Raw genomic sequence first — 25,887 nt, 5'->3', positions numbered from 1 at the left:
TTTCTTTTGAGACAGGGTCTTAGTCTGTTACCTAGGCTGGGGCGCAGCGGTGCAATCTTGGCTCACTGCAAACTCCACTTCCCAGGCTTAAGTGATCCTCCCACATCAGCCTCCCTAGTGGCTAGGACCACAGGTGCAGCCACCACACCCCTGACTAATTTTTGTATTTTTTTTTAGAGACAGGGTTTTGCCATGTTGCCCAGGCAGATCTGGAACTCCTGAGCTCAAGCAATCCACCTGCCTTGGCCTCCCAAAGTACTAGGATTACAGGGTTGAGCCACCATCCTCAGCCTTTTATTACTATTTTTTAAAGGAAGGGTAGACTTGAGATTGACTTAAAGGGCAGTTTTTAATAAAAATACAAAAAATACATTTAGAAGAAACTGTAAGGATGTGAAATATCAGTGATTAGCATGAACTCAACTGGTTGTCCTGTTTGTTCTGCCACTCCATTTCATTTTCACTTTTGATTACGATTTAGCTGGAGAGGACATCAGTGTTGACAGTGGAAGTTGCTCAAGCTGACACTTTGCCTCTCCAGGGAGTCTCCCCTCCAGGCTGGTACACACTTCCTCTTAATTTACTAATGGGAAGAACCCCTGAGTTAGGGAACGTAAAATAATAGAAATAAACACGTTCATTTAAAAAAAAAAAAAGTGTGTTAATGAAAGAGTAACGTTAGTGTACTGCTACAGCAGTTCTGCTTGGCTCTGGAGCACTGGATATCTTTTCTCAGCCCTACCATGACTACTTTAATTTTAAGGCTTCATTTTGCTCATTCAGCTATTGGGGAAAATGACTTCTTTTTTCCGTTTTTGGTGTCATGGCTGTGGTTTCACAACCACTTGATGAAAGACAACTGGTTGAGAGCAGAGTCCAGTCTACGCAGATTTTCATTTCCTAGCATGCCGGTGAAGCTTTTGGCCAAGCTCATGGTTGACCCTGTGGGGAATCCCCCAAATTTAGCACTGTTATCTCCAAACGTATTTCTCTTAGTAATCTGGTAGGTACGAATTAGCTCTTCTGTTCTCTAAGCCCTATTCAAAGAGGAGGGTATATAGTGTAGTGGTTAGAACTTGTGATTCCAGACCCATCTGAGTTGAAATCTTGGTATAATAATTTTCTAAGCATAGTTTTGTTGGCAGGGCACTTAACACTCTGAATTGTCTATTATTCAGAAATAAAAAAGGGTGATGGTAATCTTTGCCTCCCAGAACTGTTAATACAACAGCTGACATTTATCGAGCACTTATTATGTGCCAGGCATTGTGAAAAGAGTTTTTATGTGGCACTCTCATTAAGCCTCGAAACATTGTCCTCAGTTTACGTCTGGGGAAACTAAGGCATCAAAGTATTTATGATTTCTCTAAACTCCTCAGCTTACAGTTTTAACTACTCAGCAAATGTGTGTCAGATTTTTTGTTGGTTTGAGACAGAGTCTTGCTCTGTCGCCAAGCTGAAGTGCAGTGGTGTGATCTTGGCTCATTGCACCCTCCGCCTCCTGGGTTCAAGCGATTCTCCTGCCTTAGCCTCCTGAGTAGCTGGGACTACAGGTGTGAACCACCACACCCAGCTAATTTTTGTATTTTTAGTAGAGACAGGGTTTCACCATATTGGCCAGGATGGTCTCCATCTCTTGACCTTGTGATCCACCCGCCTGGGCCTCTCAAAGTGCTGGAATTAAAGGCATGGGTCACCATGTCCAGCCCAGATTTCTGTTGTAAGCTAATAGCTATATAGGTCTTACTGTGGCAGGCCCTGTTACAAGGGTCATAGGTACATTAACAACCCTTAAGATAGGTATTTTTTTCTTCCCTTCTTTCTTTTTACAGATGCAGAAACTCAGGCACAAAGCCCAAGGTCAAACAGCTAGTAATGTTAGAGCCAGGATTTGAACTAGGATCCTGGGTGTGGAATCAGTAGTAACTCTCAGCCACCTACCTGCAAATGTAAAAGGCTTAGCCAGGCTTCTATCAAGGGCAACTTCTATTGATACTTTCATTTATTTTTCCCTAAGTAACTATTCCTTGCTCTCAGTTTCTGCAGATGCTTTTAGTTCTATAAATGATTCAACTTTACTCAAGGCTTTGTGATTCTGCATATATTTCTATTGTAGTCTCTGTTATTTCTAAAAGCTTGTGCTAGGCCTCAGTAATCTTGCCTCTGGGGATATGGGGATAGGGAAATAGTCTTTGTCAGCTCTGTGAACCCCTTTCAAATATATGATTTTGTTTTTGCCTTTTTTTTTTTTTTTTTGGTACTTTTGTAGAGATGGGGTTTTGCTGTGTTGCCCAGGCTGGTTTTGAACTCCTGAGCTCAAGCAATCCACCTACCTCAGCCTCCCAAAGTGCTGGGATTACAGATGTGAGCTACTGTGCCCAGCCTGATTTCATATTCATATGCAAAAGTGCATTATTCTAGGGGAAAGAATCTATAGCTTTCTTCAGATTCTTACGTGGTCATGCATGGGGGAAAGAAAATAATTACATTTCTTTTATTGTAAAATAATCTCATTTTACAAATGAGGCCATCAAGGCCCAATGGAGAGGAGGAATAATTTAATCTGAACTACACAGCTAATTAGAGGCAAAAAGGGGACTCAAACTCAGGTCACTGCACTTCTAGTCTCATATTCTTTCCATTATAGCCTGATAGTTCTCTGTGGATTAAGTGGTGCCAGATCAATAAATTATGAATTGCCAGAGACCCCCCAGCTCTCTCACCCGGCTGCCCAATGCACATGGCCAACAAAGCTGCCTGGAAGTGCCTGTGAAAATATGACATGGTTTGGCATGTGATCCTGTTAGCTGGGCCACTTTACTCTGATTTGGTATGGGAATCTACAACTCTGAGAGATGTGAGCCAGGAAAAGAAAAGCTGTTTGGGGAAAAGAAGAGGATTGTTGCAGACATGTGTTGGTTGAGGCACAAGGCAGCCATTCAGACCTCTCTGTAGAATTGGCATATTGGAGGGTTTTTGCTGAGATATTTAGAAATTCAAACAAAATTCCCTGGGCTGGGTGTGGTGGCGCATACCTGTAGTCCCAGCTACTCGAGAGGCTGAGGTGGGAGGATTGCTTGAGCCCAGGAGGTTGAGGCTGCAGTGATCTGTGACTGCGCCACTGTGCTGCAGCCTGGGCAACAGAATGAGACTCTGTCTCAAAAATAAATAAATAAAAATAAACCCCCAGTCTCCTGAAGTCTGAGATTCCTGCATAGTATGTGGCTCACTGGGAAGTATGGCCGTCTCCTGGCTGAAGGTTGATGCTCCAACAATTAAAGAAGATTAAAAGAGTTGGGGTATGGTGGCTCACACCTGTAATCCCAGTGACTCAGGAGGCTAAGGTGGGAGGATTGCTTGAGGTCAGGACTTTGAGACCAGCTTAGGCAAAATCTGGGTGTGGTGGCACACACCTGTAGTCCTAGCTTCTTGGGAGGCTGACGTAGGAGGATCTCTTGAGTTCAGGAGCTGGAGGCTGCAATGAGCCATGATCTCACCAGTATATTCCAGCCTGGGGCAACAGAGCGAGACTTCAATTCTAGAAAGAAATAATAATAATAATAGTAATAATAAAAAAATAGGCTGGGTGCAGTGGCTCATACCTGTAATCCCAGCACTTTGGGAGGTCGAGGTGGGGGGAATCATGAGGTCAGGAGTTCGAGACCAGCCTGGCCAACATAGTGAAATCCCATCTCTACTAAAAGTATAAAAAAATTAGCCAGGCATGGTGGTGGGTGCCTGTAATCCCAGTTACTTGAGAGGCTGAGGCAAGGAGAATTGCTTGAGCCAGGGAGGTAGAGGTTGCAGTGAGCTGCGATTATGCCACTGCATGCCAGCCTGGGCAACAGTACAAGACTCTGTCCCAAATAAATAAATAAGAAGAAAAGAAGCCTAAAAGGTCATGAGACCTTTAATAGTTTAGGCCAGCCTTTTGACATGACTTATATTTTACAAACTGATAATAATAAAGCTTACCTGGGAAATAGATTTGTACTAGTAGAGAATACATTTTTGAAAAAGAACATTGAGGAGAGGCTTGTTCAGTCAGCTATAAAAATACATCACCTGGAGGTGGGATGTGGTGGCTCACACCTGTAATCTTAGTGCTTTGAAAGGCCAGAGTGGAGGATTGCATGAGACCAGGAGTTCAAACCAAGCCTGGGCAACATAATGAGACTCTATGTCTATAAAAATTAAAAATTATATCATCTGCGACTAGGAATAGAAAGTCAAGAAATGGTTCCATTGTAAAGACAGGAATTTAATGTATGATAAAATGGACTGTTATTAAGTCTGTTGGGAAAATTGGCTGTTGATTTGGAAAAGATTAGATCCCTGCCTCATAATAAAAAAGTAAATGCCTTTTTTTTCTTTTTTCTGAGTTGGAGTTTTGCTCTTGTTGCCCAGGCTGAAGTGCAGTGGTATGATCTCAGCTCACCACAACCTCCTCCTCCTGGGTTCAAGCAATTCTCCTGCCTCAACCTCCCGAGTAGCTGGGATTACAGGCATGTGCCACCATGCCCAGCTAATTTTGTATTTTTAGTACAGATGGGTTTCTCCATGTTCGTCAGGCTAGTCTCGAACAAGTAAATTCCATTTAAAAATTAAATGTCACAACCAAAATTATAAATATTAAAATATATATAAATGTAGAAGATGGTTTTTAGAAATAACTTTGGGGTTGGAAAGACCTCAAGTTTAATAAAATTCAGAAACCATAAAGGAAAATATTGATAGACCTAATTTCATGAAAGATTATACTTCATGTCTAGCAGTTGTTTTGAACATGACCTTTGGCTACATTTCCCATCTTCACAGCTGAGGCACCCCAAATCTGTCCTTCCCTACTGCAGACTGGCAGGTGGGATTCCCCCCAGGTCACCCTCCTTCCTTCTTTCCTCACATCGTTCTTCCTCTGCAGGAAACAGATTTTTCAGGACCATCTATGCCTGCTCCTTTGTCTCTCCTTTGTTATAAGTAATATTTTTAGAAATATATGTAAAATACCAAGAAATAATGGCTGTACCTCTGCCACCTCTGTCTCATCTCTTATTTCACAAAGCTGGCTCTTTATGTTGCTTTACATACCTTAGTATATGTTTATGGAGATTATGCATATTATAGATATATATGTAACCCATTTTTTTAACAGTAAGGAAAAATGTATTAATACCGTAAACAAAAGTCAGATGACAGGGCTGGACAAGGTGGCTCACGCTTGTAGTCTTAGCACTTTGAGAGGCCAAGGTGGGCAGATCACCTAAGTTCAGGAGTTTGAGACCAGCCTGGCCAACATGATAAAACCCCGTCTCTACTAAAAATACAAAAATTAGCTGGGCGTGGTGGTGGGCATCTATAATCCCAGTTACTCGGTTGGCTGAGGCAGGAGAATCACTTGAACTTGGGAGGTGGAGGTTGCAGTGAGCCGAGATGGCGCCATTGTACTCCAGCTTAGGCGTCAGAGCAAGACTCAGTCTCAAAAAAAAAAAGGCAAGTGACAAAGGAGTAAAGCAAATAGTTTTAATATCTATATATCTATAACAGGCATGAACTCAGAAATCAATAGGAAAAAAATAATCCAGTAGGAATATGGGCAAAGGCTATTAATAGATAATTCACAAAGGTATGTAAAAATGCTTAACCTCATTAATAATCAGGTAAGAGTGGATTAAAAACCATGAAACCATTTTTATTTAGGTTTGTAATATCCAGTGTTGATGAAGGTATGGAAAAATAGATGGTCACTTTATATGGCAGAGAGTGTAAATTGGTACCATCTCTTGGAAAGGCACGTTAGCAGTGTTTATCACATTTTAACGTTTGCATACTTTCTGAGCAGTACTTCCACTTCTGGGACCTTATCTCTCTGAAATACTTGCTTACTTGAAAAAAGGAAGCTGCTCTAAATGAGCCCAAATGGAAGATGTTCATTGTGCTTTATATGAGTCTGTTTGGGCTGCCATAACAAAATGGCACAGACTGGGTGGTTTAAACAACAGAAGTTTTTTCTTAAGGTTTTGGAGATTGGGAAGTGCAGGCTGATTTGGTTCCTGCTGAGACCTCTCTCCCTGGCTTTCAGACAGCTGCCTTCCTGCTTCGTCCTCACGTGGTGGAAAGGGAGAGAAAGGGAACAAGCTCTTGGTGTCTCTGCTTATAAGGATGCCAGTCCCATTGTGAGGGCCTCACCCTTTTAACCTCATCTAAACCTAATCACCGCTCAGAGGCCCTGTCTCCAAATACCAACACATTGGGGGTTAGGGCTTTACTGTATGAATTTTGGCAGGACACAGTTCAGCCTATATTAAGTAATGAAAGCAAAGCGTAAGAACAATGGGAGAAGTACAGTCTCATTTTTTGAAAACATAAAACCTGGAAGGATGATATGCCTCTAATTGTAGACAGCCATTACTTATGGAGAGTAAGATTAGAAAGGGGATGGCAATAAGGAGAATTTCAACACTATATTCCTATTTTTTTTTTCGGTTCACTGTAACCTCTGCCTACCAAGTTCAAGCAATTCTTCTGCTTTAGCCTCCTGAGTAGCTGGGATTCCAGGTGTGTGCCACCACACCCAGCTAATTTTTGTATTTTTAGTAGAGATGGGGTTTCACTGTGTTGGCCAGGCTGGCCTAGAACTCCTGACCTCGTGATCTACTTGTCTTGGCCTCCCAAAGGGTTGGGATTACAGGCGTCAGCCACTGTATCCGGCCTGTGTTCCTTTTTTTTTTTTGTTTTTTAACCCCAAACTTTGAAATAATTTTAAACTTACAGAAAGTGCAGACTGGGTGCAGTGGCTTACGCTTGTAATCCCAGCGCTTTGGGAGGCCAAGGTGTAAGGATTGCTTGAGCCCAGGAATTTGAAATTAGCCTAGGCAACATAGTAAGACCCTGTCTCTGTCTTCAAAAAACCTTTTAGAAAGAAAAAAAAGTGCCGAAATAATAAACTTTTGGCCAGGTGTGGTGGTTCATGCCTTTAATCACAAGGCAGATCACAAGGTCAAGAGAGCGAGACCATCCTGGCCAACATGGTGAAACCCTGTTTCTACTAAAAATACAAAAATTAACTGGGCATGGTGGCATGAGCCTGTAGTCCCAGCTACTCGGGAGGCTGAGGCAGAAAAATCACTTGAACCCAGGAAGTGGAGGTTACAGTGAGCTGAGATCATGCCACTACACTCCAGCCTGGTGACAGGAAAAAAAAAAAAAAAATTGGAGGGAGGGGAGAGTAGAGTAGAGACTGGGTCTTGCTGTGTTGCCCAGGCTGATCTCAAACTCCTGGCCTCAAGTGATTCTCCTGCCTTGGCTCCCAAAGGGCTATGCAGGCATGAGCCACCACATCCAGCCCTAAGTCTTTTATTTTTTTTAAAGATAATGAGTATGTAATACTGAAATAAATAGAAATAATTCATAAAACCTGTGGGAAAAAATGACAAAATGATTTGAAGTGTTAACAGGGCCCTCCTGCCTAGAGCCTCCCAGTTGAACTGCCTGGGAAGGGGGTGGTCTCTGCTAGAGACCACCAGAGGACCTGGTCCTCTGGATTTCCAGGTACTGCCTTTCTTTCCAGGTACTGCCTTTTCTGCTACTCATTTTAAAAGGTTTATCCCAGCGTCCACCTCTGAAGTCAGGAGTTACATGCAGCAAGAATATTGCTTGATTCAGAAGGGTGATTACCCTGGATTTCATTAAGGTACTTAAAAAAAAATTAGGCTGAGCACTGTGGCTCTCGTCTGCAATCTCAGCACTTTGGAGGCCGAGGTGGGTAGATCACTTGAGCTCAGGAGTTCGAGACCAGCCTGGCCAACATGGTGAAACCCTGTCTCTACTAAAAATACAAAAATTAGCCGAGTATGGTGGCGGGCGCCTGTAGTCCCAGCTACTCGGGAGGCTGCAGTGGGAGAATCACTTGAGCCGGGAAGGCGGAGGTTGCAGTGATTTGAGATTGCACCACTGCACTGCAGCCTGGGTGACAGAGTGATACTCTGTCTCAAAAAAACCAAAAAACAAAAAACCCCAAACAAACAAAATTAGCAGTCATCTCTCAGTATTTGTGTATCCTGAGTATAGCTTAAAACTAGTTCTGTTACTTCATCATTGGTGTTTTCTCAGCATAACCCCTTCCTAAATCCCCCCTAAAAGCACATATACAGTGTGTCTAACCAGGCTTTCTGTCATTAACAAATCCAGATCTTATGTTACTCATTTGTGTAATTAAATGTGTATATTCTCTTGTGCTCAAGAAATCTGGCTGGTTAGGCAGAATTTATAATGAACTACAAATATCATGTCCTTGATTTTTATTTTCCCCATTCGGTCTGAATCCCTTAGGAAGATATGAAAGGGAAGTCTTGAGCCCTTTTTCAGATTCAGGCTGGAAATGCCTAATAAATTCCTAATAGCTTCCAAGGTGCTATGCATTAAGAAACCTTAGATTCTTGGAGATGGGAGAAAATAAAAAGAGGGTGAAGGGAACCAAAGGGGGCACTAAAGGCCAAAGACAGACTTCACCCAGGACAGGTGCTGTATCCAAGGAGTGTGACAAGGCTTTCTGACTTGCCTCCAGGAACATTTTGTGTTTTTTTGGCATGACAGGTTTTAGGAAAGAGATAGAAACATCTGTTCAGTACTCACCGTGTATCACACATTGTCCTGGGTTCTTCAGTTTACATTATCTCATTTAATCCAGTGATACAGGAGTTGCTACAGCCATTTTTGATGATTCAGAGGTATTTTATGGCTTGAACACGTGGAGACAGGATTTGAACCAACAGCTGTTCCCATACCATTTTTTTTCAGTACTCTATCTTAAGAGTCCCACCATTGTGTTTGCTTTTAGAGCCAGGATGGCACTCTCTCTGATTTAAAAGTTTTTTATTAAGGAAAGAATTGAAAAGTCATAGTGGGTACATCATTAGGCATAGGACTCTGAGGTTTCCCCTTCTGATCTTCAAACATAATCCAAGTAGGTTATAAAAGGCTGTAACTTGGGAACTGGGTTATACATTTTTTCACTCACACCATAGACAACCAGCGCTTTATAAATGCCTCAGACCATTTTACTTTGACATCAGTGGTGTGAGGTTATTTTCATCTCCTTTTTTCTAGCCTCCTTTCCCATTTTCCATCTCAGGTGTGCATTTTTTTTCTTTGTGCCTTTTTATGCTTCCTTGATTCTGCTAAGTCCCCTTTAGCATGTGGCCAAAGTTCTCTGGGTCTCAGAGAAATGGAAAGACCCATCTCAAGCTGTGTGGGCCCAGAATGTGCACAGCTTTCATTAGTGTAGGGCACTTGCCCCGATGTGACCTTGAGAACCAACTTCTTTACAGGCAGGAGACAGACCCTACCCAGTCTGACACCAGCAGTGACAATAGGGGCCACTCTACAGCCCCAAGACAACCCCACCTTAGTACTGTGTTTCCATTCACATGGCCTCCCTCTGTGTGCAGCAACCTTCCTCTTTCACATTTTTGCACACTTCTCTCTGAAGCACAGTGCACCTCAGCCTGGCCTATGTGCAGCCCAGGACCCTTGGGTAATGTCTTACCCATCTTGTGTGTTGTGCACCCTTACCCTTTCTTTTCACCATCATGGCTGCTTTCTGCAGGGTGCACCCTTGGTTTCTGTTACTCCCTGGTTCCCGTGACCACTTTTGCTGCATACCCACAAAGGCTGGGCTTGGAGTCCTGACTCCAGTTTTGCCATCTCTAAGCAAAGTCTATTTCTGACTGGGCACAGTGGCTCATGTCTGTAATCCCAGCACTTTGGGAGGCCAACATAGGCAGATCACCTAACACCAGGAGTTTGAGACTAGCATGGCCAACATGGAAAAACCCTGTCTGTACTAAAAGTACAAAAAATCAGTTGGCATGGTGGTACATGCCTGTAATCCCAGCTACTCAGGAGGCTCAGGCGGAAGAATCGCTTGAACCGGGAGGTGGAGGTTGCGGTGAGCTGAGATTGCACCACTGTACTCCAGCCTGGGTGACAGAGCGAGACTCCGTCTCAAAAAAAAAAATCTATTTCTGATAGTCTCAGAAATGAGACGGAGTGAGGGGGTGGTGGAGAGAGAGAGAGAGAAACAGAGAGTGAATGAACTCTAAAGGAGGGGAGATCAGAGGTAGCACACTGATTGAGAATTCAGCAGCTAAAATCAGCTACTGAGAATTAGAATGCATTAGCTTCAGCTCTGTTGGTGGCAGATTCCCCGAAGACTTTGAAAGGCTTTGCCATGATTCTTTCAAGATTTACAGTATTCTTGTGAATTCATTCCTTTGTGCTTCAGCTGTTGCTGGTTTTAAAGAAGAGAAACCCCCCTAAGTTAGCATTGGAGTTGGAGGCTTAACGTAAGGATACTACAGACAACTCAAAGGCAACTGCTTCGAACTGGAAAGTCAAAAACTGAAGTTGCCTTTTCACTCCTCTCCCAAGGGTGCAAGGCCTGTAACTCCCCTTGCCTATTTCTCTGGCTGGGGCTTCTCTACTTGCACAAGGTTCAGTGTGGCCTGCCTGGCCCTGCCTGCACATGGCTTCCCATTCAAGTGCTTGTTGCCCTCTGATGGAGTCTCTCAGGCTCCCCGACCGTCTTTATAAATTTTTGCCTTCATCATGCTGAACTCCTCAGCTTTCCTCCGCTCCTCTGGCCACTCTGCTCCATTCCCTTGCCTGTTCCTCTGCTTTCTCTGATTCCTTCAGTTGTGGGCTCCTTGGAGGCTATTCTGAGTCCTCTTCTTTTCTTTATGTTTTCTCCCTAGATCTGTGGTTTTCCAACATTTTTGTGCATAGGAATTATCTTGGAAACTTGTTAGGCAGATTTCTGGGTCTCAATATTCCAATTCAGTAGTTCTAGGATGAGACCTCGGGACCTGTATCTTATTCCTGGGTGATCAAGAGGCTGTGACACACTCAGGACAAGCTGGGTCATTCTATGACTTTAAGTATTGTTGATAAACTGCTAATTCCCTGGTGTGGATATCTAGCTCTCTCTTGACAGCTCCAGATTAGATATTTAACATTGAATTTGACTGTGGTTTCTTGGGTGTGTCACAGGCATCTCAAATTAACTTGCCCAAAACTTGATCCTCTCCCTGGTTTTGTAAGGGCCTAAGGCTTGCATAGTTTGGGGCCCTGTGTAAGAAAAAGAACACATAATTGAGAATACAAAATGAGATTTGGGAAGGTGGTGGTGCACTGTGCAGATGAGGGCTTGGAAACCTGGCTTCTGTAGCCTTGGGTCATTCTTCTCTGCTCCCCTGCTCACCCCAACACCGTCTCCAGCCTTCCTCATCTGAATAAAGGCCTATGCTTTCCATTTGTTTGTTCAGGCCAGAAACCTAGGAGCTTTTTCTCATCATCAGTCCACTTCTGAGCCCTCCGAAGGTCTTGCATGATTCTCCAATTCAGTCCCTCCTTGTCTTGAATGCTAGGTTGTCATTGTTACCTTCATACTGGCTTCTGATCGAGTCTCTCTGGTTCCACTTTGCTCCCCTCCAATCTAATTTCCCAGAGGCATACAGAGTAATGTTTTAAAGTACATCAGAACATATCACTCCAGTCCTGCCATGTGTCCATAGAAATGGCTGGGCCTGCTGGCAGGGCCAGGGGTGTGGGCAGATACGAGAGGGTCAGGGTGGGATCACACCACATACGCTTGACCGTCCCAGAACCTTGAAAGAAGTGGGGGTGTATAGGGTGAGGCATATATACAAGAATTATCAGCTGTGCTTGTTTATTTCAGTCCTACTTTACCACATTTCACTGGAAGAACTTGAGCTGTGTAAGGCCTGTGAACACAAATGAGGGTGGGTACTCCCTAATTATTTGCTTTTTTCAGTGCATTCCTGTGGCATTTGATGGTAATCAGTGCAGTCAAACTATGTTTAATTACTTTTGGGGAAGAATCACACATTCTCTGTTAACCCCGGTGTCATCTTTTAAGCCTGGGTTCCTGGTCCTTAGAGAGCTGATTAAGCTTGATGAGAACCCACAAACCCATGGCCCAGGGAAATCCAAAGCCCTGCTCAGGTTTTCTGTGAATTTCCTGGGGTGTGGATGGGAAAGGCCTCATATACTTTCTTTTCTTTTCTCCGACACAAACTCAGCCCCTTCCCTCCTGGATGGAGAAATCCACCACCACTACCATGTGTTTTGTTAGTTCAGTGGACTTTACTGGCTTAGTGGAAAAGTCACCCTGTGGGGCTCCTGACATTGTTTCGTCTCCTGGGTCCCTCTTTCCTCCTCTCATCTCTACCCCTCACTCCATCCCCCTCATTTGTCCATGAGCTCCAGTCTTCTTCCTCTGTAACTGTGGATACTCTCCAGTCTTCAACTTACCAAACGAAATCAAAGTACAGGGCAGAACAAAGGGCTTTATATGTAGGCAACCAACACTCCTTAGAAGTTATAAACACAAACACACACAAAAGAGTTTTCTATCACACTGTAGTTATCTTCCCCTTTCTCACTGATTAGCAGCTCTTACTGTAGAGTGTCATTTGGAAGAGCTGGGGAGAAAATGTGCCCCTCCTGCTGCCCCTGAAGGTCAATGTCTGGGTTAGGGGCAGGCAATGTTATCTCTGGGTTATGGAATCTCACAGCCAATGACTTGGAGTCTCTTCATCAGCTTGTCTGCAGATGATCAGACCCTGAGACACTGAGCTCCTTCTGCACAAACACACGGGAAACTTCATATGCTGGGAAATAAGCTTAAAGATTTATAACCAGGTACAGACTGGATACTGCCATTTGCTAGTCACCTCACTTCGCTAGTGGTTGGGAAACCTGAAAAATGGTAGCCTCTATTTTGAGGACTTTGCCAAACTGATTTTGTAGACAGACACATGTCAAATGCCCTTGGATTACAGTCATTATTTCCAGCAAGTAAGAGTTTAAGAATAGGGCGGGCGCGGTGGCTTACGCCTGTAATCCCAGCACTTTGGGAGGCTGAGGCGGGTGGATCACGAGGTCAAGAGATCGAGACCATCCTGGTCAACATGGTGAAACCCCGTCTCTACTAAAAATACAAAAAATCAGCTGGGCATGGTGGCGCGTGCCTGTAATCCCAGCTACTCAGGAGGCTGAGGCAGGAGAATTGCCTGAACCCAGGAGGTGGAGGTTGCAGTGAGCCGAGATCGCACCATTGCACTCCAGCCTGGGTAACAAAGACGAAACTCCATATCAAAAAAAAAAAAAAAAAAAAAAAAAAAAAAAAAAAAGAAGAAGAATAACTTTGGCATTTCACCCACTTCTATTATTTTTAAATTTATTTATTTATTTTGAGACAGAATCTCTCTGTCACCCAGGCTGGAGTGCAGTGGCCCAATGGAGGCTCACTGCAACCTCTGACTCCCAGGGTCAAATGATTCTCATGCCTCAGCCTCCCTAGTAGCTGGGATTACAGGCATGAGCTATTGCACCCGGCTAATTTTTTTGTATTTTATTTTTTTGTTGTAGAGATGGGCTTTCACCAGGTTGGCCAGGCTGGTCTTGAACTCCTGAGGTCAAGTGGTCTGCCTGCCTCGGCCTCCCAAAATGCTGGGATTACAGGCATGACCCACTGTGCCCAGCCACATTTCACCCACTTTTTAGAAGGACTTTCTTGAATTCCTTATCTTAGGCTTCTCAGATCAAGGCCAGTCATTGGACATCCGTAAGTAAATGATACAACTCTCGCAGGGAATGGCCACAGTGTAGCTGAGTTTTAGAGCATATACATTTAAAATATTCTACTCCCTAAATATTATTATCCCATCTGACAAACAAAAGATGCTTGAAGAGAATTTTTTTGAGACAGGGTCTTGCTTGTCACCCAGGCTGGAGTGTAGTGACATGATCATGGCTTCCTAGGCTCAGGTATTCCTCCCACCTCAGCCTCCTGAGTGGCTGAGACTACAGGCACGCACCACTACACCTGGCTAATTTTTTTGTATTTTTGTAGAGGTGGGTTTCTCCATGTTGTTGCCCAGGCTGTTCTGAAACTCCTGGGCTTGAGAAATCTGCCCGCCTCAGCCTCCCAAAGCACAAAAAGGCGTGAGCCACTGTGCCCAGACAGAAAATTTTTGTAAAGGACAAATGCTCTGTGATCATGAGGAAGGCACCTCAGCATTTTTCACATTGGGGTTCCTGGGTAAGTCTAAGAATGAACAGTGACTGTAGCTGGCACAGTTGGAGCCAGGCAAAGGCCTCCATGCTTGCTCATTTGGTCTTCACAGGAGATCATGAAGCAGGCAGTTATCCCCTCTTACCGATGAGAGCACTGAAGCACAGAGAGGAAATAATTTGGCAAAGGGCAGAATGTGAATTCACAACCAGGTGGTCTGGAGTTGAATGCTTCACACTACCTTTACCACTCACTGCGCCCTCCTGCTCACTTTAGGGGGGCAGTCCCCCTAAACTGCTCCTCAGAAGTGGGTCTTCATAACAGAGGCAATGTGAGGGAAAGAGGGTTATTTCCAGTGTGTTACAATGGGGTTCCTTTAAAAAAGATAATTTCTTTTTCTGTTTAGAAGCAGAACATTTAATGTTGATTTTTTTTCTCTCATCTGCATCCCTGTATCTTTTCCTTATCTCAGCCCCAAGCTGCTGTCCAGATGTCTGAGGACGGCCTCTTCCATGCGGATATCCCCATCATCCTAACATGTGCCCAGTGGAACTCAGTTTCTTACCTCTCAAAACAGCCACCCTTTCCAGCTTCCTCATTCTACTGGGAACACCATTCTTTTTCCAGTCACCCGGGTTGTGAGTCATCCTTGACTCCCTTTTCTCCATCATGCCCTGTGTCCAAGTTTTTCTAGTTGTTTATTCATTTATTTGTATTTTTTTTTTTTGAGACAGGGTCTCACTCTGTCACCACAACTGGAGTGCAGTGGCGCAATCTCGGCTTGCTGCAACCTCTGCCTCCCAGGCTCAAGCCATTCTCCAACCTTAGCCTCCTAAGTAGCTGGGACTATGGATGTGTGCCATGAAACCCAGCTAATTTGCAATTTTTTTTTAGAGATAGGGTTTTGCCATGTTGCCCAGGCTGGCATTTTTTTTTTTTTTTTTTTTAATAGTCTTTATTTTTTAGAGTAGTTTTAGGTTCACAGCAAAAATGAAAGTACAGAGCTTCCCTGCTCCCCATAACCTACCTCTCTCATTATCAACTTCAGCGCCTCGGGCACATTGGTAATGGCTGATGAACCTGCACTGATATATCGTCATCACCCAAAGTCTACATCTGTAGTTTACCTTAGGGTTCATTCTTGGTGTTGCATGTTCTATGGGTTTTGACAAACGTGTAATGCCATGTATCCATCATTATAGTATCACATCTAATTACTTCACTGCCCAGAAAACTTCGGCTCTGCTTCTTGTTGTTTTCCAGTGTGCTTCTCCATTTTTCCTGCCTACCTGAGTCCATGAGCTCTTCCTCTGGCTGGTGCATTCCATCAGTCTCCTGATGAAGCTGATGGCCTGTAATTTCTCTCCCCACCAATCCATCCAGCACCCATCCTAGATGAATCACTGCCATCATGTCAAGCTTCCACTTATTCCATCCCTGCCTTCCAACAGGATAGAAGTCCAAATTCTTCTTCTTGTTCTTCGGGGACTTCCCAATCTTAAAATGCTCATCACAGCCTGTGATATTATGATATATATGTTGGTTTTGCCCACAGTTCCTGGCCCATAACTCCCATAGCCCTGTTACAGTGTTTGGGTGTTTTAGGCATCAGAAGCAGGCCTCAGAAAACAGGACCACTTTCTGACCTTCTCCTGCTCTCCCTTCAACCTGCTCCTGTTTCTCCCCAAGGCTAATCTTCCCCTGTGTTTCCATAAAGAAATTCTCTGACTTATCTTGCCTGATTGCAGATCATAAGACCCTCATTTCAGGAGGGGTCCTGTCCTTTACCCTGGGGGAAGCAGTGCTGCACCAAGACCAGAAGAATCTGAACAGACAGGCCTTGCTGGGTTCCCCACCCAGTCTGTTAGTATTGGGTCATATCCTTTTTGTCCAGTCACATTTCTGCATGGTGCTCATGCTTCATTCATCCCTGTTCAGTGAAGTCTCCCTAAAACGCCCAAGAGGACAGGATTTGGAGGGCTTCTGGATGGCTGAACACGTGGAGGCTCCTGGGGGGTGGTGCACCCGGGGAGGGCATGGAAGCTCCACACCTCTTCCCCATACCTTGTTCTGTGCTTCTTCTGAAGAGACTTTCGTCTGTGTCCTTTGTACTATCCTTTGTAATAAACCAGTAATGAGTTTTGTGAGCTGCTCTAGCAAATTAATTAAACCCAAAGAGGAGGTTGTGGGATCCCCAGTGTATAGCCAGCGAGTCAGAAAGACAGGTAAAACAGCCTGGGGCTTGAGATTGGCACTGTAAGTGGGGGCAGTGTTTTGGGTCTGAGCCTCAGCCTCTGGAATCTGATAATGTCCCCAGGTAGGTAGGGTCAGAGCTGAACTGAGTAGGAGGACACTCAGCTGGTGTCTGTCACAGAATTGATTGCCTATTTGTTGGTGGGAAGAAGTCCCCACACACTTGGTCATGGAAATTTTCTATGTTGATTGGTTGTCTTTGAGTAAGAGAATTAAAAAAAGAATCCTTTGAATTTGAGTTTTTCCCACTCAGACAGCCCTTCAGACAAACCTCCTTGTGATTTTCTGCCAGCACAGCCCTCCTTTCATGGGGTACTGGGCCCCTCACTTCTCCCAAACTCATTACTGCCTCTTAATCACCGCAGGCTGGTCCTGTTTTCTCTGCTCGTCCTAATGCAATCATCAAGACCTGTCAAGCCCCGCCTTCTCCATGAAGCCTCCCACTCCGTTCTTCCCGTTAGCTCTGTTATCAGTGCAGTTTCTTCTGGCACATAACAGTGAGCATTGTGTTGCAAGTGGCCTGTTTCATATCTGAGTCTTGACATCTTTAGGTATTAGAACTCAAGGAGTGTTACTTAATCATCCAAAAAAAAAAAATTCTCACCAGGATGAAACCTGGAACTCTCACACAGTCGGTCTCAGTGATTATGAATTGGACTGACTTGCCACTGTCCTCTGCTTAGCCTTAGGTGGCCCTCCATAGCTAGTCACCCTAACCAGGTCTGTCATGTGAATGTGCTTCACTTTTCTCAGTATTACCTCTTTTCGGAAGACAAGTATTACATCTTTTCAGGTATCTGGCTGTCGGCTTTTCCCAGGTTCATGTACGGGAAGAAGTCTACCCCCAACCCTCTCATCCCTAAAGCATTTGAGCCATTAATAACTCAGTTTATGATTGGTATTCTTCACTTACTGTAGTCTTTTAAGCATTTATTTCTAAGTGGGATGCTTGGATGCCCTATTGGATGTAGGGGTACTGAGGGTTCCTCTGAGTCTGGCTGCCTGGGCCTGAATCCTGGCTTCTTCACTTTATTAGCTGCATGGCCTTAGGTACCTTTTCCTTATTTTCAAAGTTGGAGTAATAACGTTCCCTGGCTTCTGGGGCCCTTACCAGGTTTAGATGAGATAATTTATGTTGCAAGCTTTGCACAGTGTCTGGGATATAGTAAGTAATTTTTTTTGGTCTTACTGCTAGTTTGGATTTGTAATGGCATAATGTTAACATTATTTCCCAGTCTCATCCTCCACAGTCCAGTGGAGCTAGTTTAGGAGGAAAGATAGAAAACAAAGTGTTCTGGTTAGTCATGGTGGCTCATACCTGTAACCTCAGCACTTTGGGAGCTCAGGCGGGTGAATCACAAGGTCAGGAGTTCGAGACCAGCCTGGCCAAGATGGTAAAACCCCGTCTCTACCCAAAAATTCAAAAATTAGCCAGGTGTGGTGGCTGGCACCTGTAATCCCAGCTATTTGGGAGCCTGAGGCAGGAGAATCGCTTGATTCTCCTGGGAGGAACCTGGGAGGCAGAGGTTGCAGGGAGCTGAGATCATGCCACTGCACTCTAGCCTGGGTGACCGAACAAGACTCGGTCTCAAAAAAAAACAACAGCAGGAAAACCAAGTGTTCTTTAGGCCACCTCACTGTGCGTTGTTGCTGGCTAAACTCTTTCTTTCCTTACAAGACAAATGATTAACCATGAGTGGGCTCACAGGTGGGTTGGCAGGAGAGGCGCAGGGTCTGTCATTCTTATGCCCATCTTTTCTTTCCAGGTGGTTGGGCTGCTTATAAACTTTATGGAGATGCAGAAATGGAGAAATCAGCTGGAACTTGTTCTATCAAATTTAATTTACTGCATATTTTCTGGGCACTGACAATATGCCAGGCACTGTGCTAAGTGCTAAAGTTATAGAGCATAAGTAATTTGGACAAGGTCCTTGCCCTCAAGGGACTTTTTAGAGGACAGATAATCCTCAAGAAAATAGATTAATAGGTAAATAATAAATTAATATGGACTTTGACAAAGTCCAAGGAGAAAATGAAAGGACAGAGAGTTCCTGGGGGCGTCTGCTTTAGTGGGTGATCAGGAAACCTCTTTGGAGAGGTGGCCTTTAAACCAAGATATGAAGCTGGGAAGGAGCCACCTTGGTGAGTTGGGGTGGGGAGGTGGAAAGGGTAGAATGTCAAGAGAACAGCAGCACGACCAAGGGCCTGAGGGAGGAAGCCGAGAAACTATTAATAGCCTGGTCACTGTGAAAAGACACCTGGAGTGTGCGGAAGAGCTTGGCTGAGGGGGTGGCCAGGAAACCAAAGGGGCGAGGCTTATAGGGATTGTGCAAGTGCACACCCCATTATCTGGAACAGTGACTTAACATTTTTAAATTAAATTATTTTTATTTTTATTTTTAAGACAGGGTCTTGTTCTGTCTCCCAGGCTGGAGTGCAGTGGTGTGATCTCGGCTCAGTACAACGTCCGCTTCTTAGGTTCAAGCAATTCTCGTTCCTCAGCCTCCTGAGTAGCTGGGACTACAGTCATGCACCACCACGCCTGGCTAATTTTTATAGTTTTAGTAGAGACGGGATTTTGCCTTATTGCCCAGGCTGCTCTGGAACTCCTGGGCTCAAGCGATTCTCCTGTCTTGGCCTCCCAAAGTGCTGGGATTATAGGTGTGAGCCACCACACTGGCCAGTGGCTTAAAATATTTTTCTATCTTCGACACACTCGAGAAAGTGTAAGACAGGCTTCTAGGGTGAGGCCGTTGCATTGTGGGGAGGGGATTGTCAGGGTGTGTGGGGTTGAAAAGAGCCCCTGGTGATTTGGATACACCTTGCCTTCCATCTCTTCAAATTGAGAAACACAGCTCTTCACAACCGACTCAATCTTTGGGCATCTGGGAACATTTACGTCTCTTACTTTTCAATTAAATTTTGAAGGATTATAGAGGCACACTATAGGAACATGGAATTCTGTCAATTGATGAGAACATTGGCTCAGACTTCTGAGGCTGAGTCACTGTTTAATTGGATCACTGTGTGGCCCACTTAAATAAATACTGTTTTTGAATAGAAAAGTTATTTTATTTTGCAATCGTTTGAACAAGACTTTGGAGAGATCCCTTAAGATTTTAACACATGTGGATGTTGTCCTTTTGCTGAGAGGCAATGTCGAGGAGATAAGAGAACAGCTGGAATTGCATTTGTGTCTGCTTGAGGCTCTGTGGCTTAGGGCAGTGATTTAACTTCTCTGGTAAAATAGGACAAATAAGTCTTGCACTGCCTGCCTCATCAGCTGTCAGGGAACAGGGCTTTATAAAGTACACACTGTCAGAAAAGTTACTTCAAAAAAATTAAATTTAGTTTCCGTACCTTATGGCCCATAGCATGTTATGGCCAGGATGTAATTCATGACCATAGAACAGAACTTTTCACTGTTCACAGATGACTGGTATCTAGAAAGATCTAAAGGAGAATATTTTTATAACTTTGGAGTAGGAGTGGTCTTTGTAAGGTTGGTGTAAAGCCTAGAAGCTGTAAGGAAAACCTTCATAAAATTCATTACCTAATAAAAAGTATTGGCATAGCAACCACCATAAGCAAAGCAAACAAACAGATTATAAACTAGAAAAATATATTTGCGCTTTATGTTGTGTATTAAGTATGAACTTCTCTAATACAAAAAGAACTCCTATGAACTAATAAGGAAAAGAACAGGAACTCTGTAAGAAAATGATTGAAAGACATAAACAATTTGTATAAAGGAAAATAGTGGCACCTACACACATGAAAAATGCTTGCCCTTATGCATAATTTAAAAAATACTGATTAAAACACATTGAAATAAGCCATTTTTCACCTTTCTAGGATTGACAAATATAAAACATTTTGCAAATGGATTATGTTAGGGAAGATACAGGAAAACAACTCACTCACTTGCAAATAACACTGCTTTGCCAATATTGTTAATGATTCAGGAGATCTTGCTTGACCCAGCAATTCCACTTACAAAAATTTATCTTCAGATGTCGCACAGGTATTCACTGCATACTGCTCATAATAGCATGAGAATGTCTTATCAGTGGGTGCTGGTGAAATGAGAGTGTGGTGCATTCACGTCGTGGAATAGTATACAGCCACAAAAAGAGAATGACACTAACTAAAATCCATTTAGCAGATGCCTGTCCTCCCTTTTTTATAAAAAAAGAAAATTTTATTGTGATTAGAATACTCACCAGCAGACCTGTCCTCTTAACAAACTTTCCAGTGTATAATACAGTATTGTTAGCCGTAGGTACAATGTTGTACAGCAGATCTTTAGAGCTGCTTAATTAATCTAGTGGACTCCTGATCTTGTTAGAACTTGTAAACTGAAGGAATAACTTTTCTTTCTTCCCGAGGCTATTGCTTCACTTCACCTGATGCACCTTTCTTGGCTGAGTTTGCTTAACTGAGCTTTTTGTGATTGTTTTGCCAGCATAGGAGGATCTACTGTATCTGGGACTCTCTGCAAAGAATATTCAGAGGAATTATATGCCTTTAAAGGCTGCCTGTTAACAAAGGGCTAAATAATTTAGGCATTAGACGAATTGGGGGCCCTGTCAAACAAGTGTGGCTAAAGCCTGTCCTTTTCCTGAACATTCCCCTGTAACAAAACCCCACCTCCTGGTTGTCCCCACACTCTCTTCTTAAGGATCATTATTTCCTTGTGGCATAAACAGACAAAAAACTGTGAAATTGAGCCATCATCAGACTGGTAATGAAATCCTGAGCCCTGAAGAATGTGAATTTCTTTTTTTTTTCTGAGACAGAGTCTCACTCTGTTGTCAGGCTGGAGTGTAGTGGCACGATCTCAGCTCACTGCAACCTCTGCCTCCTGGAATCAAGTGATTCTCCTGTCTCAGCCTTCTGAGTAGCTTGGGAGGCTACAGGTGAATGCCACCACTCCCGCCGACTTTTTGTATTTTTAGTAGAGATGGGGTTTCCCCATGTTGGCCAGGCTGGTCTTGAACTCCTGACCTCAGGTGATCCTCTCACCTTGGTCTCCCAAACTGCTGGGATTACAAGGTCTGATCCACCACACCTGGCCCAAGAACCTGATTTTCTGACAGGTAGCAAATACCATTTTCTTTTTAAAAAAGTTATTCCTTTTTAATTTTGTTAGACTGAAATGGCTTGTCTGTCGACGTATTTTCAAAAGGTAGTCCAATCTTGTAAAGGATGTAATGTGTTTACTCTTCAATTTTTTTTTTTGAGATGAGGGTCTTACCCTTTCACCCAGGCTGGAGTGTGGTGATGCTGTCTTGGCTCACTGCAACCTTTGCCTCCCAGGTTCAAATAATTCTCCTGCCTCAGCATCCTGAGTAGCTGGTGTTACAAGTGTGCACCACCACGCCTAGCTAATTTTTTCTATTTTTAGCAGGGACGGGGTTTCACCGTGTTAGCTAGGCTGGCAATATTTTTATATTATGACTACTATAATATGGGTCCTGTGTGGCTTGTTTAAAATGCATTGCTCTGAAACCTTTGGGCTTTTTTACTTGTTATATTGATCTGTGAATTTGCTGAGATTTAGTAACTACTTCTGTAGTATACGTAGTTCCCTTTTTTTCGAGTGGCTTTCAGTTTCATAGTTGAGTTCTAGAACATAGTTTGTGAACTGCATGGGATTCTGGATAAAGTATTTTAAGAAAAAAGACAACCAGGCTCGGTGTGGTGGCTCACGGCTATAATCCCAGCTCTTTGGGAGGCTGAGGTGGGTGGTTCACTTGATGGCAGAGTTTGAGACCAGCCTGGCCAACATGGTGAAAGCCTGTCTCTACTAAAAATACAAAAATTAGCTGTCTGTGGTGGCAAACACCTGTAGTCCCAACTATTTGGGAGGCTGAGGCACGAGAATTACTTGAACCTGGAAGGCAGAGGTTGCAGTGAATCCAGATCGAGCCACTGCACTCTAGCCTGGGCTACCAAGTGAGACTCTGTCTCAAAAAAAAAAAAAAAAAAAAAAAAAAAAGAAAAGAAAAAAGATAACCAAGGAAGGGACTAGAAAGCAGATTAAAATAGCAGGAAAAGGAATCAAAATAGAAAGAAGCCATATGTAGTAAAAAGAGCCCACTGAAATGAATCAGAAAAACGATTTAAACAAAATGTATTAATTGGATTGGTCAGGAGTGTATAATGCATTTATGTGTTTGGGTGCCCAGAATTTACATGTTTTATGTAAATAAAGTTGAGGCTGACAAATTTGAGATTTTGATATTTTTATCAAATTATATTTAGAAGGTGTCTTTTGCAACTTATTTGCTTAAAATTATACCTATAGTAAAAACCCTATAGATGTGACCATAGGAATATTTGTTTACAAGAATTGAACCTAGGAACAAAGGCATTTTTCTAGATATCTATAATGTCATTATCACACCCTGGAAATTTAACTTTGTACAGTACATTATCTAATAAACAGGTTCACGTTAATCTATCCCCATCTGTCCCAAGAGTGTCATTATAGCTTTTTAAAAATCACAAAATACTTGATAGTTTTTAAACTGCAAGATAGCTAATACAGAATCAAGTGAGTTTATATTTTCCATTAGGAAAGCAATTTTAAAGGGGGTGCTTTCTTTTATGTAAAAGTTGATGCTGACAAATTTGAGATTTTGATATTTTTTATCAAATTTATATTTAGAATGTATCTTTTGCAACTTATTTGCTTAAAATTATACCTAGAGTTAAAAAAATGGGCTCTCATTTCATTGCAGCAGATGACAGTTTTGGATTCTTGGTCTAGCTTAATTAGTAAATTGGCTTAGAATCACATGATTTCAGACCTGAAAGCAACCCAAGATTTTCCAGAAACCCAGGGTTATGAATAGGAACAATGAATCATTGGTGTGGTTACATTATCCTTTAACCGTAATGGGTTTGCCTTGCATTAAGTGAGCAGAGGGAAAGAAAGCACCTGTTTCTTAACTCTTGTGGCATTTCAACACTCATCTTCACTGGGCTCGTGCCAGTGGGGAAAACAAATGACAAACCGTAGTTCTGTTTTTTGGTTTTAAGCCTAATAATAATAATTAATGGCAGCACTAATTTTTTATTTTTATTTTTTTTGAGACGGAGTTTTGCTCTTGTTACCCAGGCTGGAGTGCAATGGCGCGATCTCGGCTCACTGCAACCTCCGCCTCCTGGGTTCAGGCAATTCTCCTGCCCCAGCCTCCTGAGTAGCTGGGATTACAGACACGCGCCACCATGCCCAGCTAATTTTTTGTATTTTTAGTAGAGATGGGGTTTCACCATGTTGACCAGGATGATCTCGATCTCTTGACCTCGTGATCCACCCGCCTCGGCCTCCCAAAGTGCTGGGATTACAGGCGTGAGCCACTGCGCTGGGCCCTGGCAGCACTTATTATGTGCTTGTTATGAGCCAGGCTTTAGGCCACGTGTTTTACACATATCAGCTTCTTTGTACTTTGTAATAATTATATAGAATTAGGTTCTGTTGTTGATCACAGTTTTATAGATGAGGCTACCGCGATGCACGGAGGGTGAGCAGGTGGACCAGGGTCACTTAGCAGGATTTGAGCCCAGGGTGGATGAACACTGGGCAACCTGTGCTTCATCAGTGCAGTACCCTAAGCTGCTGGGTATTTCTCGGTACCGTTTTCCTCCATTTATTCATGCAGTCTGTGCAAATGTGTATGGAAAACCCATTACATGCCTGATACTACTACGATCGAGGCCGGAGATGCTAAATAAACAAGAATAGTGAGGAGCCATGCCATTTGTAACTTAAGCTTTGGTGGGGCACAGACATTAATTCAGCATTTACCCGAATAAGTGTAATGATACTTTTATTCTCAGAATAATCTTTTATTCTTTTTTTTTTTTTTTTGGAGACAGAGTTTCGCTCTTGTTACCCAGGCTGGAGTGCAATGGCGCGATCTCGGCTCACCGCAACCTCCGCCTCCTGGGTTCAGGCAATTCTTCTGCCTCAGCCTCCCGAGTAGCTGGGATTACAGGCGCGTGCCACCACGCCCAGCTAATTTTTTTGTATTTTTAGTAGAGACGGGGTTTCACCATGTTGACCAGGATGGTCTCGATCTCTTGACCTCGTGATCCACCCACCTTGGCCTCCCAAAGTGCTGGGATTACAGGCGTGAGCCACCGCGCCCGGCCCTCTTTTATTCTTATGATTAGAGTTACAGAGGAAGACGATGGTGCAAGAGAAGCTACCTAGGGAGAGCTGACCTTGTTGGAGGGATAGTGAGATTGTAACCAAGATCTGAAAAGTGAGTAGTGTTAACTAGTGACAGACAGATTCCACCATTGCCCTTGAGCATGTTGGTCACTTTGTGGTGATGACCTTGAACAAGTTACTTCATCTCTCTAAGACTTAGTATCTTTATCTGTTAACAACATACAACATACTCAACACAAGGCCGACATGTAGTCATCAGTAGTGGCAGTTTTTATTACTGTTTGTGTTTTCTGTTCATTTTACTGGGAACTTAGCAAGGGCCACTAAATACCTAATTAACTTGAAAAATGGAAGCCTGAATGACGATTTAATGATTATCTTCATAGGCCACATGTCCTCAGCATCTAGGATATGGGAAAGGCCTTTATGGGACTGTTGGTCTGTAGACACATTCAGAGTGGAACTTCCTTGAAAGCAATTGGGCAGACTGCTGTCACCCTTATCTTATACGAAAAAAAAAAAAAAAAGCAATTGGACTATGTCCAGAATATACTAGAATTTTAAGATGCAAGTGTTAAATCACATCTCCTACATTTCTGATGGTAGTCAATCTTGAATAGCCAGGCTAATGCATATTTTCTGTGCCAATAGCCATACACTATTTGCCCGGCGATTTTTTTTTTGCCACAATGTTTGCAGGTATATATGGTTATTTCTTATAGCTAAGTGTGCAGGGATCCTTCTGCATCCTTTGAGAAAGGCAAGTCTTGCTTTTGTCTCTCTGGTCTGTGAAGATGTACATGTATATGCAGATATCCAATCCAGAATTTTTTATGGGAATAATATTGTTTTTTGCACCTTCCACTGTTCTTACATTTTGAAGAGAAAGGTACCAAGAATTCCACTGGTGGTCATACTTAATTTTTCAAAAATTTATTGTTGTTGTTGTTATTTGAGACAGGGTCTCACTCTGTTGCCCAGGTTGGAGTGCAATGGCAAAATTATGGCTCACTGCAATCTCTGCCTCCTGGGCTCAAGTGGTCCTCCCAATTAGCCTCCTGGGTAGCTGGGACTACAGGCTGCCAAAAAAATGCTTGGCTAATTTTTGTATTTTTTGTAAACATGGGGTTTTGCCATGTTGCCTAGGCTGGTTTCAAACTTCAGGGCTCAAGTGATCTGCTTGCCTTGGCCTCCCCAAATTGCTGTGATTACAGGCGTGAGCCACTGCACCAAGCCCATACTTAATTTTTCTTGTACACTTGCTAAGTGCTTTAAGTACATTATATGATTTAATCCTTTTAGTAGCCCTATGAAAGAAGCACTTTTTCTCCACATGAGGAAATTGAGGCTCCCT

At 43.3% G+C, this 25,887-nt stretch overlaps 1 protein-coding gene across 4 annotated transcripts in view; it reads left to right on the top strand.

Moving 5' to 3' along the window:
* Window positions 1–25,887, top strand: part of SNX10 (sorting nexin 10) — an 83,696-nt gene that overhangs the window by 1,397 nt on the left and 56,412 nt on the right. Inside the window, exon 1 of one of the 4 annotated variants that reach the window (XM_032286946.1) lies at window positions 11,781–11,798. The exons of 2 other annotated variants lie outside the window; for them this stretch is intronic. The gene's annotated coding sequence lies outside the window, so the exon portion shown is untranslated. Of the gene's footprint in view, window positions 1–11,780; window positions 11,799–24,561; window positions 24,625–25,887 lie in introns of those variants that run through there. One more of the 4 variants, XM_032286941.1, reaches the window with a different exon arrangement.

Source organism: Sapajus apella, unplaced genomic scaffold, assembly GCF_009761245.1.
Source record: "Sapajus apella isolate SASKATOON/1434 unplaced genomic scaffold, GSC_monkey_1.0 scaffold19, whole genome shotgun sequence".
NCBI lineage: Eukaryota > Metazoa > Chordata > Mammalia > Primates > Cebidae > Sapajus > Sapajus apella.
The sequence above is the reverse complement of the archived record's forward strand: the minus strand, read 5'-3'. Positions and strand labels throughout refer to the sequence as shown.